This window comes from Erythrolamprus reginae, chromosome 7, assembly GCF_031021105.1.
Source record: "Erythrolamprus reginae isolate rEryReg1 chromosome 7, rEryReg1.hap1, whole genome shotgun sequence".
Lineage (NCBI taxonomy): Eukaryota > Metazoa > Chordata > Lepidosauria > Squamata > Dipsadidae > Erythrolamprus > Erythrolamprus reginae.
The window spans coordinates 80,446,476-80,462,697 of record NC_091956.1 but is presented as its reverse complement, the minus strand read 5'-3'; positions in this window follow the sequence as shown (position 1 = coordinate 80,462,697).

Here is a 16,222-nt window from a genome sequence, read left to right as displayed (position 1 = left end):
GAGAATCAGAACTGGAGAAAAAACAATGGCTGCCAACCTGCCTTCCATTGAGGACCTGCATACTGCACGAGTCAAAAAGAGGGCGGGGAAAATATTTACTGACTCCTTGCAGCCTGGACACAAACTGTTTCAACTCCTACCCTTAAAACGTCGCTACAGAGCACTGCACACCAAGACAACTAGACACAAGAACAGTTTTTCCCCGAATGCCATCACTCTACTAAACATTTGCTTAAAAACTTACTGTGTTGGGGCATTCACAACTTCCGGAGGCAAACTGTTCCACTGATCAATCGTTCTGACTGTCAGGAAATTTCTCCTTAGTTCTAAGTTACTTCTCTCCTTGTTTAGTTTCCACCCATTGCTTTTTGACCTATCCTGAGGTGCTTTGGAAAATAGGTTGACTCCTTCTTTGTGGCAACCCCTGAGATACTGGAACACTGCTACCATGTCTACCATATAACTGAGGATCAGGACCCCCTATTAGATGCAAGGATAAGGAGAATGAGATCTAGGCATGAATATCTCACAAGAAGGGGTTCTTGGCATTAAATAGATCACACCCACCCAGCGACATGACCATGACGCCACATGCGCCCAGTCACATGACCATGAAGCCATGTCTACTATCACATGACCATGAAGTCACACCCGCAAAATAAGCCACGCCCACATAACTGGTAGTAAAAAGTTTAGAACCACCCCTGCACATGCCTAGATATTGACACATAAATCACTCGTGTAAACCTAAGAAATAAACAACATTTACACAGAAATACAGAACAATTAAATCTCAGGACTGTAGCACCGAACTTTGGGAAACTTTCGTTAGCAGAACAGGTTCAACTTTTCCCCATCAATTAGAATTTCTAATAGCAAGGCTTTTTTAATCTGATAAAATTTTCAGATAGTCTATTTAAATATTATCAACCATCTCTCTCAAATGTTTTAACAAGAGAGATAAGGATATGCTTAAGCAATCTATTTAGATTAATGAGATTTCAAAGTAAAATATTACACTATTGTGAATCAAACCACTGTGAATCACAAGACAATTATTGATTTAATTTTTGGTCAGATAATGTTCTGGTGTTTGAGAAGTGTGGTTTTAGAGGTGTTTGATTTATTTTTATGGCCTCTTATTTTGAGCCTTTGTTGGGCGTTTACGTATTTATTTAAACATTTTAAACACAAAGTGTTTAAAACTGCTGCTTGGCAAACAAAGAGTTAAAAACCAAACCAACCTAATCCCTTTCAATCCCAATGTCAAGCCATGTGAAAGTTCATACCCATATTGGGATTGTAGACTCATATGTTTGGACTAAACCCAGGTTTCAGCACTTGCCAAAATTAGTTTCGCTGGTTTATATTCCCAGTATTATTCTGGACACATCCCAGAAACTAGCTGGCTGTAGTTTCTGCCCAGTGTGAACTGCCAGAACCATGTCAAACCATTCTTAATTATTTTGTAAATATACGACAAGCAGATGGTATCCAGATGCAAGTAAGATATAACCATTTCATGTATTGTTTGCAAAAAAAAAAAAAAAGCAATTATACACACACGCACACAGCCATTTACAGTACATTCAAAGTTATTTTTCTGCGTGAACTTGCTGCCTTACACATAGATAGATGTATGCCATGGTGCGTATCTCTACAGTGAGAGAGCCAACTGGCTTAAACAATTAGTCTGATTAATGCTGCATGCGCCAGAGAAAGGGGTAAGTGTAATTATTTTGCAATGCTTTCTATGGAGCTATAGGGCAGGATAGCTTCCTATTAGTGTGAACTTCTGCCCGCCTCCAGAAGCTAAGATGCTCAGCTTCTTCCTTCTTGTTGTTTTTCTGCCAAATGTAGGGAGAGTTTTGCTGCTTTTGTTGGGAAAAATGAGGATTATGGCTGTGAAGAAGCAATGACTTATTTCTTGGAATTGCTCTTCGATTGGCTATGTGTGGAGGCGAAGGGGAGGATAGTTGCTGGACACAAGAGATGTTCTCTCTCTCTCTCTCTCTCTCTGTTTGTGTTTGTGTGTTTGTGTGTGTGTGTGTGTGTGTGAGAGAGAGACAGAAAGGGAGGGAGAGAGAGAGAAAGGGAAGTAAAAGAGAGAGGGAGGGAGGGAGAAAGAGAGAGAGAAAGAAAGAGAGGGAGAGAGGGAGGAAGGAAGAGAGAGAGGGAAGGAGGGAGAAAGAGAGAGAGAAAGAGGGAGCGAAAGAGAAAGAGAAAAAGAAGAAAGATTCATTTATTTAAGAGAAAGATTAATTTAATATTAACTGCTCCAAACTTGACTGTAAAAAATACAACTTTAGTAATTGGGTTGTCGAAGCGTGGAACTCATTACCGGACTCTAACAACAATAATAAAACAGCATATGACAAATCTAATATTAAAATAACTAAAAAATCCTTATGAAAAATAAAACATACACACAAACATACCATGCATAGGCCTGGGGGGGAGAAAGGAATATCTCAATTCCCCCATGCCTGACGACAGAGGTGGGTTTTAAGGAGCTTACGAAAGGCGAGGAGGGTGGGGCAATTCTGATCTCTGGGGGGAGCTGGTTCCAGAGGGTCGGGGCCGCCACAGAGAAGGCTCTTCCCCTGGGTCCCGCCAAATGACATTGTTTAGTTGACGGGACCTGGAGAAGGCCAACTCTGTGGGACCTAACTGGTCGCTGGGATTCGTGCGGCAGAAGGCAGTCCCGGAGATTAGTCACAACGGAACCCGGAGCAGGCTGATTCTGTGTGATCTAATAGGTCCCTGGGAGGTATGTGGCAGGAGACCGTACTTAGTCAGGCCAAGCAATATGGATACTTAAACCTGCTTATAACTTTGCCTGTGGAGCTGTTTATGGTGTTTTTTGTGAAGGTTTCAGAGCTTTCATGGTCAACCCTACAATTTAAGCCCTCATTTCAAACATTTGCAGTGTTTGCCAAAGGATTTAATGATTTTTCTTTAACCCATTCTATCATTTGAGAAGCATTTTGTCTAATACATAATTATAATGGCAGGAGATATAGGCTGAATAAATACAACGAAAATAATGGTTTCCTGCTGTACTGAACGTCATGAAATATTTGTTGTCAACATTGCTGTAACATATCATTTCATTGTCAAGATGTCCTTTTGTTCCTTGTTGATTTTTGCAGCATTTAAATTGGTAACAAGAATTTGTAGCATGTATTCAATAGTGTAATATTCATATTACATATCGATATTTTGTAAACAATATGTGTTCAAAGCTGGTAAAATTATTATTAGAGTGATTTTACAGTATTTCCATTATTATTAAGCTATTCTTTTTTTATTTTTTAATACACTTTATTAATTTTCTTTAAATTGACAAACATACAAACACACACTTAGTAACCAAGTTGTCGAAGCGTGGAACTCATTACCGGACTCCACAGTGTCATCCCCAAATCCCCAACACTTTACCCTTAGATTATCTATGGTCGACCTATCCAGATTCCTAAGACGTCAGTAAGGGGCGAGTACAAGTGCACTAGAGTGCCTTCCGTCCCCTGTCCTATTGCTCTCCTATATCTCCTATATCTTTCTTCTATTCCTATATCTCTTCTTCTATTCTTTCATTGATATGTTCTAATACTATATCTTCTTTTCTATAATTTCTTAGATATATTTTACTATGAGTATCTCCTCTATAACCTTTATCATGCATTTTACTATGTGTATATAGACATATACCCACTAAAACCCTCATTGTGTATTGGACAAAATAAATAAATAAATAAAATTGGAGTTGCAAATATCCCTTTTATTCAAGAAGTCAAACTGCAGTACAGAAATATAATACATTATTAATATCTTAAGTCAACCTATTACTTTAAGTGAAAAGAAGAAATTTTATGTTACCTTATTATAAAAGAAAAGTAAACTTCGTATATAAGCAAAGTACAAACACAAAAATTTAATCCTAACCATACTACTACTATTGTGCACACAATATTATTAAGCTATTCTATGGGTTAATAATAACCCATAGAATATGGGTATGGGTAAAAAGATTGATTGCAGAGTAACATCACGTTGAGATAGTTTGACCTTAAATGTAATAAATTATCTTATCTCTCCATTCATGCCTCTTTTGTTTTGTTCTGTCAATACTAATTTATTTTCATGACAATCCTATCTAGCCAGTGAAGTGTTTTATTCTGTTCTGTGCTGTGTATTATCGCTGATAATTCCCAGCTTATTGCCTATTCAAATTTGTCCTTTCCCCCCCCCTCTTGTTGATGATTGTTAATTAAGTTTTGTTTGTAGCCATGGAGTCAGAACTATTATGAAGGATAGAATGATTGTCTTGAACAAATTTTGCCAGTACAAAGGCAGGCAAATATTTGGGACCCTGGGCTAATGTTGAAAGATTATTGTGGGTAGTGACAAAATGGGTCGCTGGTGACGGAGGTTTATAATTACACACTACTGTGTATCTGTTATTGTTTAATTGGCAAAATGTATGGTAGGGAAAACGGGGTGGGGGCAGGAAGCTGGAAAGAAGGCAAAAGAAATGTGTTAAGCCAGCATAATGTTATCTATCCCTATTACAGAATGTTGCATGTGTGTGTGAGAAAGAGAGAGAGAAAGAGGGGGAGAGAGAGAGAGAGAAGGAAGGAAGAGAGGGAGGGAGGGAGAAAGAGAGAAAGAGAGAGGGGGGGAGGAAGAGAGGGAGGGAGAGAGAAAGAGAGAGAAAGAAACGTAGAGAGGTGGGGAAGGAAGAGAGGGAGGGAGAGAGAAAGAGAGGGGGGAAGGAAGAGAGGGAATGAGGGAGAGAGAAAGAGAGAGAGAAAGAAACAGGGAGAGAGGTGGGGAAGGAAGAGAGGGAGGGAGAGAGAAAGAGAGGGGGGAAGGAAGAGAGGGAGGGAGAGAGAAAGAGAGGGGGGGAAGGAAGAGAGGGAGGGAGAGAGAAAGAGAGAGAGAAAGAAAGGGAGAGAGAGGGGGGAAAGGGAGGGAGGGAGAGAGAGAAAGGGAGAGAGAGAGAAGGAAGGAAGAGAGGGAGGGAGAGAGAGAAGGAAGGAAGAGAGGGAGGGAGGGAGAGAGAAAGAGAGAAAGAAAGAGAGAGAGAGGGAAGGAAGAGAGGGAGGGAGGGAGAGAGAGAAAGGGAGAGAGAGAGAGGGAAGGAAGAGAGAGAGGGAAGGAGAAAAAGAGAGAAAGATTAATTAAAGAGAAAGATTAATTTAATATTAACTGCTCCAAACTTGACTGTAAAAAAATATGACTTTAGTAATCGGGTTGTCGAAGCGTGGAACTCATTGCCGGACTCCGTAGTATCATCCCCTAACCCCCCAACATTTTACCCTTAGACTATCCACGGTTGACCTCTCCAGATTCCTAAGAGGTCAGTAAGGGGCGTCCATAAGCGCACTAGAGTGCCTTTCGTCCCCTGTCCTATAGTGTCTCCTATATCTCGTATTTCTTCTCTACTATATCCTCGATAGCCTTCATTGTGTATTATTGTGTATTGGACAAAATAAATAAATAAAATAAAAATAAAGTTGCATTAACTTCTTACGCCATATTTGTAGATTGCTTGCAAATGGAGAGTTGGTCAAGAATAGCAAATACACACTTGTTTTAGAGACTGATAATGTTTAGTCTCATTTTGTTCTTTAGTTCTGTGTCTATCTTCTCTAGGTTTATTATCAACTGTAAAACATGGACCAGTAATTGTCTACGTTTCCATGCTACTACACAGTTTTTCTGTGGTGAGTGAACCTTCCATTTTACAAGGACTTGTAGTCCATTAACAAGTTCCAGGAAACTAAAAACAGGCTTAGTGGCAGAAACATGCGTTCGGGCATTTATGAAGAATCTTAAATGGTTTGTTCATAATTTCTCCCAAGCATTTATCTCCTTAACGACAGTGTATATAATTTAATTAGCACTTTGAGGGAAGAATATGTATTCATGATAAACATATATAGCAATTAGAAGGATTGTAAAGGCAGCGCTGCCCTAGTAGCAAATAAGTTGTGTATCTTGTTAACTGCTTTGTGTGTTGCCAGGTACTGTATCAACCAGTGTTTGTGACAATCTCATAATAGATCTCTTTATAATGAAAATTTAGTCTTCAATTAAAGACTTTTCTCTTTATGCAAAGGGGGATATTGTAGACCTAAGAAACTAACAAATAAACAAAATCAGTTTATTTATTTATTTTATTTATTTATTAGATTTGTATGCCACCCCTCTCCGAAGACTCGGAGCGGCTAACAACAATGAAAAGACAATGAAAACAAATCTAATATTAAAAATAATCTAAAAAACCCCCAATTTAAAAAACCACTCATACATACAAGCATACCATATATAAATTCTATAAGCCTAGGGGAAAGTGAAATTTCAATTCCCCCATGCCTGACGACAGAGGTGGGTTTTAAGGAGCTTGCGAAAGGCAAGGAGGGTGGGGGCAACTCTGATATCTGGGGGGAGCTGGTTCCAGAGGGTCGGGGCTGCCACAGAAAAGGCTCTTCTCCTGGGTCCCACCAAACGACATTGCTTAGACGAAGGGACCCGGAAAAGGCCAACTCTGTGGGACCTAACCGATCGCTGGGATTCGTGCTGCAGAAGGCGGTCCCGGAGATATTCTGGTCCGATGCCATGAAGGGCTTTATAGTTGATAGAGAAAAGAAGGATTAGGGATAACATGATAGCAGTGATGGGCTCCTACAGGTACAGTCAGGTACGCAGAACCAGTAGAAAAAAATTGAATTGTTTTCTTTTTTTTCCTTCTGGGCTCTGGGTATGTTTTTCCTATTGCAGTAAATGAAGTTGAATGTGTATAATTTTAGAAGAGCTGTGCGTGTGTACATACACATACAGTTTATATAGCTGACTGTTAGATCTGCAAGTCAGCGGTTCAAATCTCATCACCAGCTCCGGGTTGACTCAGCCTTCCATCCTTCCGAGGTGGGTAAAATGAGGACCCAGATTGTGGGGGCAATAGGCTGGCTCTGTTCAAAAGTGCTATGGCTAACATGTTGTTAAGCCTCCCTAAGTCTAAGGAGAAGGGCGGCATAAAAATCAAATAAACAAACAAACAAACAAACAAACAAATAAAAAAATAGGACTGGGAGACTTTTAAAGTCCCTTCCAGCTCTATTCTGATTGAAATTCTGATTAGCTGGCCATTATAATGGAGACGTTTATAGATAGCACGAACAGGAAGAACTTTCATAGAGGGACAAAAAAATAATAGCTTTGAATCATGAGGCTACAAGAAAGTCTTGGTGGATAATCAACTAAACATAGCATCGGACCAGAATATCTTTGGAACCGCCTTCTGCAGCACAAATCCCAGCGAACAATTAGATTCCACAGAGTTGGCCTTCTCTGGGTCCCGTCGACAAAAAAATGCCATCTGGCGGGACCCAGGGGAAGAGCCTTTTCTGTGGCGGCCCCGGCCCTCTGTAACCAACTCCCCCCAAAGATTAGAACTGCCCCCACCTTCCTTGCCTTTTGTAAGCTATTAAAGCCCCACCTATGTCGTCAGGAATGTGGGAACTGAGCCCCTGGGTTATATTATTTATGTATGGTACGAGTGTGTTGTGTGGTTTTTAAATAATGGGTTTTAGACTTCTTTTAATGTATTAGACTTGTTACATTGTTGTTATTGTTGTGAACCGCCCAGAGTCTTCGGAGAGGGGCGGCATACAAATCTAATAAATAATAATAATAATAATAATGAGCCAGCAATATGCTGCAGCGGCTAAAAAAGCCAACACAATCCTATACTGCATCAAAAGGGGAATGCACTCCAAGACCAAAGAGGTATTAATACCACTCTACTACGCCCTGGTCAGACCACATCTGAAGTACTGCATTCAGTTCTGGTCACCCCACTTCAAAAGAGACATTGAAACTCTGGAGAAGGTGCAGAAAAGAGCAACCAAAATGATTAGGGGACTTGAGACCAAGACTTACGAAGAGAGATTGTGGGAACTGGGCATGGATAGCCTAGAGCAGTGTTTCCCAACCTTGGCAACTTGAAGATATTTGGACTTCAACTCCCAGAATTCCCCAGCCAGTGAATGCCTAGAGAAAAGGAGAGTCAGAGGGGACATGATAGCAGTGTACAGGTATTTCAGGGGTTGCCACAGAGAGGAGGGGGTCACTATTTTCCAGGGCACCAGAGGGCCGGATGAGGAACAACAACTGGAAGCTGACCAAGAAGAGAGTCAACCTGGAAATAAGGAAGAACTTCCTGATGGTCAGAGCGATCAACCAATGGACACTTTCAAGAGGAGATTGGACTACCATTTGGCTGGGGTGCTATAGGATTTCCTGCTCGGGCAGGGGGTTGGACTTGATAACCTGCTATCCCTTTCAAGTCTAATAATAAATAAATAAAATAAATATATTTATATTTACATTTATTTATTTATTTTGTCCAATACACAATAATGTACAATGAAGCTTATAGAGATATAGTAGAGAAGATGTATGAGATATAGGAGAGACTATAGGACAGGGGACGGAAGGCACTCTAGTGCGCTTATGGACGCCCCTTACTGACCTCTTAGGAATCTGGAGAGGTCAACCGTGGATAGTCTAAGGGTAAAGTGTTGGGGGTTAGGGGATGATACTACGGAGTCCGGTAATGAGTTCCATGCTTCAACAACTCGATTACTAAAGTCGTATTTTTTACAGTCCAATTTGGAGTGGTTAATATTAAGCTTGAATCTGTTGTGTGCTCTTGTGTTGTTGTGGTTGAAGCTGAAGTAGTCTTTGATAGGCAGGACATTGCAGCGTATGACCTTGTGGGCAATACTTAGATCATGTTTAAGGCGTCGTAGTTCTAAGCTTTCAAGACCCAGGATTGTAAGTCTAGTTTCGTAGGGAATTCTGAATTAGATTTCATTTACCAAATTCATATTACACTAGGCCATAAGGCAGCTTATTTATTTTGAGTTTAGGATATTGTATAAATCCAAGTGTTGCCTAAGCTTATTTTATTTATTTATTCAGTTTTTACCCCGCCCAACTCCCTAGGGAAGATGTGGTTTATGTTTTAATACGTGCATGAACCTAACCACTTTTGATTAAAAACCACCACCAACAATTTAATGCAATCTATAAGGCAGATGTTGAAAACTTAATTTCAATTGGTCCCTGCTGATATGGATCTTTCAGCAGACCTTATAATGTGGGATAGACTTAATTTCAATAGTATTTACAACATAGTGTGTAGCTCCTGCATTCACAGATCAGTTGTTATGGAACTTTCTATTACTCATTGCATTCTTTTAAAATGTCACATCAATGGTTTAACTTTGTTTTGTTAATGGTTTCAAAGAATAAAAGGGCTTTAAAATGAAAGATTTCACTAAATATTTAGACTAAGAGTTCCTTGCAGGCTGAGCCAAATATTTTACATTGGAAAGTTTGTATAAAGTTTCATAGTTCAAATAGCAAGAATTTGTGGTTGTCCAGAGATTGTCCTGCCCTAAGAAACAGCAAAATAAGCACTTGAGAGCCAACTTAAAGTAGGCTACATATGGTGAGTTTTGTATGAAATGTGTAAATATCCATTTATGTACCATACTAAATACATAATACTGTACACTTGTTTGCAATGCCTGGAATTAAAATCTAAATGTTTCTTGACAACTGCCTGGATAATTGCCTGCAGTTTTCTTGGCAAGGTTTATCAGAAGTAGTTGGCCATTGCCTCTGTTCTGCCGGACTCTCTGGTAGGAGCCTCCCGAAAATTCAAGGGTACAAATTTCAGACACACACACACACGTTTGAAAATTCAACACAATGTTCTTTATCCCAAAATTCAAAATAAACTAAGCACTCTTTTTGTATTGCAAAGAGCACTTGTCCCAAAACAACCGGGTAGTCTGTACAATTTCCCTTAAGCAGTCATTAAGTACTTAGCTAGCAGCTGTGAAGAAACTTCACACCCCTTCTTCTTCCAATGAAGTGAGACACACACACACACACGTTGCTCTGCTTTGTTTTCAAAGGCGTGAAAAATCAACAAGCAAAGTCCAGAAACCAGCAACCCAGGATTCCTGACGAATCCTTCCACGACGGCCAAACCCACATGCTGCTATTTATAGCAGCAGCCCTAATTACTGGAGCCACACCCAAACACAGGTGGCCGCTCTTATCTCCTGTAATATGTCCTTACTTGGTGTCTTCTACGCATAATTCTGTGCTTGCATGGATCCAAAATGTCATAATCTGAAGCTATAGAAGATAAGGGAGATTGACTGCCTTGGCTGTGTGCCAAGCCCTCCTCTGCCGAGTCACTCCCACCTTCTTCTTCGTCCAAGGAAACTAAACTCTGAACTGACTCTGTCGGCAATAACACAGGCCTGTGACATGTTGAAGTTTCCCCTGCATCCACCTCCCCATTCCCTGGGGCAGGAGCTGGGCCAGAGCCAACCACAACAGCCTCCTTCCTAGGGCTGGAAGAAAGTGACTGGACAAAGGTCAGTCTGGAACTCACAGTCTCCTGGCTTCTAGCCTGAAAACCACTATATCAAATGGACTCTTAATTATCGTATCATCATCACCACCACCACCACTGCAGGATGAATGTTTCCAACCAAAACAGTTTGGCCAATTGTCTCTCCTTTATCTCATATATCTTTTCTTCCTTTCATATCTTTTCTTCACTATTTTTATCTTTTCTTCTATCCTTTTCTCTATTAATATTATTACATGTCTATTCTCTTCAATATGTATTATGTAATGGACAAATAAATACACTCCGCAGTCTGCATTGGTTGCTGATCAGTTTCCGGTCACAATTCAAAGTGTTGGTTATGACCTATAAAGCCCTTTATGGCATCGGACCAGAATATCTCCGGGACCACCTTCTGCCGCACGAATCCCAGCGACCGATTAGGTCCCACAGAGTTGGCCTTCTCCGGGTCTTGTCGACTAAACAATGTCGCTTGGCGGGTCCCAGGGGAAGAGCCTTCTCTGTGGTGGCCCCGACCCGCTAGAACCAGCTCTCCCCTGAGATTAGAACTGCCCCTACCCTCCTTGTCTTTTGTAAACTCCTTAAAACCCACCTCTGTCGTCAGGCATGGGGGAACTGATATAACTTTCCCAGGCCTATATTGTTTATGTATGGTATGTTGTGTGCATGGTTTTTTTTTTTAAAATTATGGGTTTTTAGTTTTAATTATTAGATTTGTATTCTACATTGTTTTTTTCTATTACTGTTGTGAGCCGCTTCGAGTCTACAGAGAGGGGCAGCATACAAATGTAATAAATAAATAAGTAAGTACGTAAGTAAGTAAGTAAGTAAGTAAGTAAGTAAGTAAGTAAGTAAGTAAGTAAGTAAGTAAGTAAGTAACTTACTAACTAACTAACTAACTAACTAACTAACTAACTAACTAACTAACTAATTGCCTGCTGGTAATGAGGGTTGGCTGAGTCTTCCCTCCTTCCGAGGTGGGTAAAATGAGAACCCAGATTGTTGGGGGCAATATGTTGATTCTGTAAACAGCTTAGAGAGGGCTGTAACTGGTAATTGTATGAAAGCATAACCCAAAACAGGGCCATTCCATGTGAAATGGAGGAAGTCTAAGCTCCCAAGATAGCAAAAACACCAACTGTCTCATGTATGAGTGTTTTGTTTGTGTCTATTGAAGGAGAATGGATTGTTTTCAGACAAAGGTCGGAAAAGGGGGAAAAATGAACTTCCTCATATATCCAGATCAAAGCGTGGAACTCATTACCGGACTCAGTAGTGTCAACCCCTAACCCCCAACATTTCTCCCTTAGACTCTCCACGATTGACCTCTCCAGGTTCCTAAGAGGTCAGTAAGGGGCATACATAAGTGCACTAGCCTGCCTTTCGTCCCCTGTCCAATTGTCTCTCCTTATCTCATATATCATATATCTTTTCTTCCTTCCATATATCTTCTCCTCTACTTTTATATCTTTTCTTTATATATAATACTTCATGTCTATCCTCTTCAATATGTATTGTGTATTGGAATAAACAAACAAACAAACTTGCACAGAGTAACTAAGCTCCAGATCTGAAACAGAGTAAAATATATTAGTCCTGTTTGTGGATTGGATGACTTATTTTCAAGCTCCACCAGTTGTGTCCTGCTATGGAAAGCTGAAACCCAAAGCCGAGTTGAAATGAACATATTATGCTTTGCAATTAAGAATCTGCCTCTATTGCCTAAGATTATTGAGCAAATTCCTTTCAGGCAACCTCTCCTCTCGCCCCAGGAACATTCATTAAAAAAAAAAATCACTCTGGCATCAATTCAGGATCTGACATAATTGCCCATCTTGGCAACAACTTGTTAATGTTTGTGTGTGTGAATCGAAACCGTTCCTCTAGTTGGTTGTAGCTATTAGCATTTTTTTTTAAAAAAATCTAATTACAGAATATAAAGATTTAAAGGCCTTCTTAGAAACTCCCTGCCGGGGAAGGTTGAAAAGTGTTCGGAAACTTCAGATCGTGCAGAATGCGGCCGCGAGAGCCATCGTGGGGCTTCCTAGATTCGCCCACGTTTCTGCAACACTCCGCGGCCTGCACTGGCTGCCGAACAGTTCCGGTCACAATTCAAAGTGTTGGTAATGACCTTTAAAGCCCTACATGGCATTGGGCCAGAATACATCCGGAACCGCCTTCTACCACACGAATCCCAGCGGCTGATAAGGTCCCACAGAGTTGACCTTCTCCGGGTCCCGTCGACCAAACAATGTCGTTTGACGGGCCCCAGGGGAAGAACCTTCTCTGTGGCGGCCCTGGTCCTCTGAAATCAACTCCCCCCAGAGATTAGAATGGCCCCCACCCTCCTTGTCTTTCGCAAATTACTCAAGACCCACCTTTGTCGCCAGGCATGGGGGAGTTAGGATATTCCTTCCCCTAGGCCATTACAAGTTATGTATGGTATGTTTGTGTGTATGTTTGGTTTTTATAATAAGGGTTTTTAGTTGTTTTATTAAATTGGATTGTTACATGTTGTTTTTTATCATTGTTGTTAGCCGCCCCGAGTCTGCGGAGAGGGGCGGCATACAAATCCAATAAATAATAATAATAATAATAATAAATAATAATAATAATAATAATAATAATAATAATAATAATAATAATAATAAAAAGTGTGAAAAGAAAATGGGAACCAAAGAGCTTTCTACTTGCTGTTCTGCAAAAATATATTTAGGTGGTTTTGTAGGAATAGAAAAGAGTTTTTTTTTTTTTTTTAAAAATCTTTTTGTGAATCATCTATAATATTACAGTAAACGTATAAAATGTATACATGGGATGGTTATGGGTACATGGGAACATTAGCACAGGGTCGGTGGGTACGTTGGTGCGCTTATGCACACTCCTTACAGAGCTCTTAGAAATGGGGTGAGGTCAACAACAGACCGTCTAAGGTTAAAGTTTTGGGGTTTGGAATTAAAATCACAGTCAGGTAGTGTATTCCAGGCGTTGATCACTCTGTTGCTGAAGTTATATTTTCTGCAATCGAGTTTGGAACGCTTTACCTTAAGTTTGTATCTATTGTGTGCTCCTGTGTTGTGGTGGTTGAAGCTGAAGTAGTCATTGACGGGTAGGACATTGTAGCAAATACTTTATGTTAGGGCAGGCCTAAGAAACATAGAAGACTGACGGCAGAAAAAGACCTCATGATCCATCTAGTCTGCCCTTACACCATTTCCCGTATTTTATCTTAGGATGGATATATGTTTATCCCAGGCATGTTTAAATTCAGTGACTGTGGATTTACCAACCACATCTGCTGGACGTTTGTTCCAAGGATCTACTACTCTTTCAGTAAAATAATATTTTCTCATGTTGCTTTTGATCTTTCCCCCAACTAACTTCAGATTGTGTCCCCTTTGTTCTTGGGTTCACTTTCCTATTAAAAACACTTCCCTCCTGGACCTTATTTAACCCTTTAACATATTGAAATGTTTCGATCATGTCCCCACTTTTCCTTCTGTCGTCCAGACTATACAGATTGAGTTCATTAAGGCAGTGTAGTTCTAAATTGTCCAAGTTCAAAATTCCAAGTCTGGTAGAATAAGGTATTCTGTTGCAAGGGGAGGAGTAGAGGACTCTTCTTGTGAAATGTATCTGGACATTCTCATATTGTATTAATGTCCGATATGTAGTGCAGGTTACAGACAGATGAGCTATATTCAAGAATTGGTCTAGCAAATGTTTTGTATGCTCTAGTTAAAAGTTCGATGTTACCATAGAAGAAGCTACGCAAGATTAGGTTAACAACATCAACAATTAGGTTACAGTGGGCCCCAACACTTAGATCAGACCTGGGCAAGGGGCGGCCTGTGGGCCACATCCGGCCCGCCCGCTATCTGGAAGGCCAGTAGGGTGGGGGCGGTGTGGATATCAGGTGGTAGCTGGTTCCAGAGAGCTGGAGCTGCCACTGAGAAGGCCCTTCCCCGCAGTCTCACCAGCTGATATTGTTTAGCTGACGGGACCCCAAGGAGGCCAACCTTGTGGGACCTTACTGGTCACTGGGAGCTGTGCTATTTTGGCTGGAGAATTCTACAAGTCTACAAGTCTTAAAGATGCCAAGTTTGAAGACTTTTGGTGTAGGCCTATAGCTAGTTTTACCTGCAGAAATCCAAATTGCCCACAAGATCATATGCTGCAACGTCCTGCCTGTCGGCGACTACTTCAGCTTCAACCACAACAACACAAGAGCACACAATAGATTTAAACTTAATATTAACCGCTCCAAACTTGACTGTAAAAAATAGGACTTCAGTACCGAGTTGTCGAAGCGTGGAACTCATTACCGGACTCCATAGTGTCATCCCCAAACCCCCAACACTTTACCCTTAGATTATCTACGGTTGACCTATCCAGATTCCTAAGAGGTCAGTAAGGGGCGAGTACAAGTGCACTAGAGTGCCTTCCGTCCCCTGTCCTATTGCTCTCCTATATCTCCTATACCTTTCTTCTATTCCTATATGTCTTCTATTCTTTCATTGATATGTTCTATTACTATATCTTCTTTTCTATTCTTTCTTAGATATATTTTGCTATGAGTATCTCCTCTATAACCTTCATCATGTATTTTACTATGTGTATATAGATATATACCCACTAAAACCCTCATTGTGTATTGGACAAAATAAATAAATAAAAATAAATAAAATAAATAAAACAAATTTATTGAAAAGCCTTCACGTTGCTTTTAGGCTCCTGATTGTTGCCTCAGATCCTTTCCCTAAAACTCCCAGGTCACACGATAGCCTTATCAAAGAATACAAAGGAAAGCATGGAAAAAGGGCTACTCCCCTCTTCCTGTTGTAAACCGATTACTTAGAATGTGCCAACTCCCCTCTTGCAGTTATATTACCTAGAAAGTTTTGCGTACTCGATTAGTAGCCTTATCAAATAGGGACAGAAGTTGCGAGGGCTGAAATATTTCTCCTCCACTCGAAACAGAATATCCTACGAAAATAGACTAACAATCCTGGGCCTAGAAAGCCTAGAACTACGGTGCCTAAAACACGATTTGAGTATTGCCCACAAGACCATATGCTGCAACGTCCTACCGGTCAATGACTACTTCAGCTTCAACCGCAACAACACAAGAGCACGCAACAGATTCAAACTTAATACGAACCGCTCCAAACTTGACTGTAAAAATTATGATTTCAACAATCGAGTTATCGAAGCGTGGAACTCATTGCCGGACTCAATTGTGTCAACCCCTAAGCCCCAACATTTCTCCCTTAGACTCTCCACGATTGACCTCTCCAGGTTCCTAAGAGGCCAGTAAGGGGCGTATATAAGTGCACTGGTGTGCCTTTCGTCCCCTGTCCAATTGTCTTTCCTTTCTCTCACTTATCATATATATTTTCTTTCTTTCATATATCCTCTCCTCTAAGTTTATTTTACCCCTATACATATTGCTACATGTCTATTTTTCTTCCTATGTATTTGTGTATTGGACAAATGAATAAATGAATAAATGAATGAATGAATAAATAAATAAATAAATAAATACTAGTTTTTTCTCATCATTCCTATCACCCATTTCCTCCCACTTAGGACTGTACGACTGTAACTTGTTGCTTGTATCCTAAGATTTTTTATTAATATTGATTGTTTCTTCATTGCTTATATTGACCCCTATGACAATCATTAAATGTTGTACCACATGATTTGTTTATTTTTATTTTATTTATTTATTTATTTTGTCCAATACACAATGCACAATGA